This window comes from Lolium perenne, chromosome 7 (assembly GCF_019359855.2).
Source record: "Lolium perenne isolate Kyuss_39 chromosome 7, Kyuss_2.0, whole genome shotgun sequence".
Lineage (NCBI taxonomy): Eukaryota > Viridiplantae > Streptophyta > Magnoliopsida > Poales > Poaceae > Lolium > Lolium perenne.
The window spans coordinates 59,190,257-59,194,035 of NC_067250.2; positions in this window are offsets into that span (position 1 = coordinate 59,190,257).

Sequence of the window (3,779 nt, forward strand, 5' to 3'; positions counted from 1 at the left end):
AGCTGGCAATGGGGTTCCCAGCCCCAAATTAATTAACTTTCATAATTTTACAAATAGACACTCCTCCATGGTATGTGATTGTTGGACGGCACCCGAGGATTCGGTTAGCCATGGCTTGAGAAAGCAAAGGTGGGGAGGAGTGTCATCTAAATAAAACTAAAATAAAAAGGCACTCCTTCATGGTATGAGATTGTTGGCAGGCACCCGAGGATTTGGTTAGCCATGGTTTGTGAAAGCAAGGTTGGAAGGAGTGCCACCCAAAAATAAAAATCTTTCATGGGAGCCGCTCTTTGAAGGTCTGTCTGGCAAGGGGGTTAGAGTGCCCACTACCATTCGTTGACAACAACAAACACCTCTCAAAACTTTACTTTTATGCCCTCTTTATGTTTTCAAAATAAAAGCTCTACCACAAATATAGCAATCCATGCTTCCCTCTGCGAAGGGCCATTCTTCTACTTTTATGTTGAGTCAGTTTACCTACTTCCTTCCATCTTAGAAGCAAACACTTGTGTAAACTATGCATTGATTCTTACATGCTTGCATATTTGCATTCATCATATTACTTTGTATTGACAATTATCCATGAGATATACATGTTACAAGTTGAAAGCAACCACTGAAACTTATATCTTCCTTTGTGTTGCTTCAATGCCTTTACTTTGAATTTATTGCTTTATGAGTTAACTCTTATGCAAGACTTATTGATGCTTGTCTTGAAAGTACTATTCATGAAAAGTCTTTGCTATATGGTTCAGTTGTTTATTCATTGTCTTTACCATTGCTTCGAATCACTGCATTCATCTCATGTGCTTACAATAGTATTGATCAAGATTATGATAGCATGTCACTTCAGAAATTATCTTTGTTATCGTTTACCTACTCGAGGACGAGTAGGAACTAAGCTTGGGGATGCTGATACGTCTCCAACGTATCGATAATTTCTTATGTTCCATGCTTGTTTTATGACAATACCTACATGTTTTATACATACTTTATGTCATATTTATGCATTTTCCGGCACTAACCTATTAACGAGATGCCGAAGAGCCAGTTGCTGTTTTCTGCTATTTTTGGTTTCAGAAACCCTAGTAAGGAAATATTCTCGGAATTGGACGAAATCAACACCCATGGTCTTATTTTTCCACGAAGCTTCCAGAAGTCCGAAAGGGAAACGAAGTGGGGCGACGAGGCGATGCCACGCCAGGGCCGCGCGGCCAGGGCCTGGGCCACGCCGCGCTAGTGTGTGGGTCCCTCGTGACTCCCCCTGACCTACCCTTCCGCCTACATATAGCCTTCGTCGCGAATATCCTAGTACCGAGAGCCACGATACGGAAAACTTTCCAGAGACGCCGCCGCCGGCAATCCCATCTCGGGCGATTCAGGAGATCGCCTCCGGCACCCTGCCGGAGAGGGGAATCATCTCCCGGAGGACTCTTCACCGCCATGGTCACCTCTGGAGTGATGTGTGAGTAGTTCACCCCTGGACTATGGGTCCATAGCAGTAGCTAGATGGTTGTCTTCTCCTCATGTGCTATCATTGTTAGATCTTGTGAGCTGCCTATCATGATCAAGATCATCTATTTGTAATGCTACATGTTGCGTTTGTTGGGATCCGATGAATATGGAATGCTATGTTATGTTGATTATCAATCTATCATCTATGTGTTGTTTATGATCTTGCATGCTCTCCGTTATTAGTAGAGGCTCTGGCCAAGTCGTTACTTGTAACTCTAAGAGGGAGTATTTATGCTCGATAGTGGGTTCATGCCTCCATTAAATCTGGGACAGTGACAGAAAGTTCTAAGGTTGTGGATGTGCTGTTGCCACTAGGGATAAAACATCAATGCTATGTCTAAGGATATTTGTGCTGATTACATTACGCACCATACTTAATGCAATTGTCTGTTGTTTGCAACTTAATACTGGAAGGGGTGCGGACGCTAACCCGAAGGTGGACTTTTTAGGCATAGATGCATGCTGGATAGCGGTCTATGTACTTTGTCGTAATGCCCAATTGCATTTCACACTACTCATCATAATATGTATATGCTTTGTCATGCCATCTTTATTTGTCAATTGCCCAACTGTAATTTGTTCACCCAACATGCTATTTATCTTATGGAGAGACACTACTAGTGAACTGTGGACCCCGGTCCATTCTTTACATCGAATACAATCTACTGCAATACTTATTCTTACTGTTCTCTGCAAACATCATCTTCCACACTATACATCTAATCCTTTGTTACAGCAAGCCGGTGAGATTGACAACCTCACTGTCACGTTGGGGCAAAGTATTTTGGTTGTGTTGTGCAGGTTCCACGTTGGCGCCGGAATCCCTGGTGTTGCGCCGCACTACACTCCGGCACCATCAACCTTCAACGTGCTTCTTGGCTCCTACTGGTTCGATAAACCTTGGTTTCTTACTGAGGGAAAAGTTGCTGTTGTACGCATCACACCTTCCTCTTGGGGTTCCCAACGGACGCGTGCTGTACGCGTATCAGTCATCTTGAACGGCCAGATCTGCTTTTACTGAATGTAGCAAAAAACACTTTCCGGCAGCAAAAAAATAACCTGCTTTTGCTACATTGTAGCAAAAAAGGTTCAATCATGAAAATAAAATAAAAAGGCTGAGCTCGTCGGAGACCTCGCCGGAGAGTTTGTAGCAAAAAAATTATGCTATTGTAGCAGAAAAATGCTAATGTAGCAAAACCCAAAGATCATCAGAAAAAAATGACGAATACCTCGCCGGAGAGCTCGTAGCAAAAAATGCTATTGTAGCAAAAAATAAAATATCATCGGAGACAACAATGAGACCTCACCGGAGACTTCGCCGGAGTAATTGGAGCAAAACCGCATAAAAAATGTAGCAAAATTTGTGATATTGTAGCAAAATCAATATCACCAGAGACATTCTCCACAAGTTGTTCAAGACCTCGCCGGAGATTTGGTAGCAAAAATTATATGCTACAGTGGCAAATATGCTATAGGATCTACGCATCCTCATCGTCACGGGAGCGGGAGAGATGGAGAGATGCGTTCAACAACGACGAGAGGTCGACTTGCAGACCTCTGCCCGCGCCACACCCTCGCCGGCAGCACCGCCGTCCTTGCCGGTGCCACCGCCGCCCGCGCCGGTAGCATCAGTGCTCCTCTCTTGTAGAACCGCCACATCGGACTCGTAGCATCGCCGGCGACGTCGACCCCTTGGTAGCACCTATGCATACCTACTGCAGCTCCTTCGCGAACCTATGGCAGCAAACGGCGCTCACGGCAGGCAGCACCTCCGTCGACGGGAGGCAGCAACGGCGCCCTCTGTAGGCAGCACCTACGCCCACGGCGCACAGGAACGGCGGCCATTGGTAGTAGCAGGCCCGCCGACGTGAGGTAGCAAAGGCGCCCGCCACAGGCTACACCACCTCCCACCGCAAGCAGCAGTGGCGCCCGCCAGTGGTAGTGTTGTCGTCAGAAACCCACCGGCGGGCAGCGACGGGCAACACCGTAGAGCCGGGAACAACCTAGAGCCGCGGCTGGCTGAGGTCCCTCCGAGCGACGGCCCGCAAAGCCTTCTGGTCACACGTCCGATGCTGATGCAAGGGCGTGCCACCTGACCTATACCTGGTCAGGAAGGTGATGGAGATGTCGCGCTTAGTTTCCTGCATGGCATACACGTAAACATTAAATACGAGCCTCGATCGGCTCTCAGGTTATCCTGTGAATCGGCTTAGGGAGCCGATCCACCCATGATTCGTACGAGGTGCACGAATATATGGTGGTCC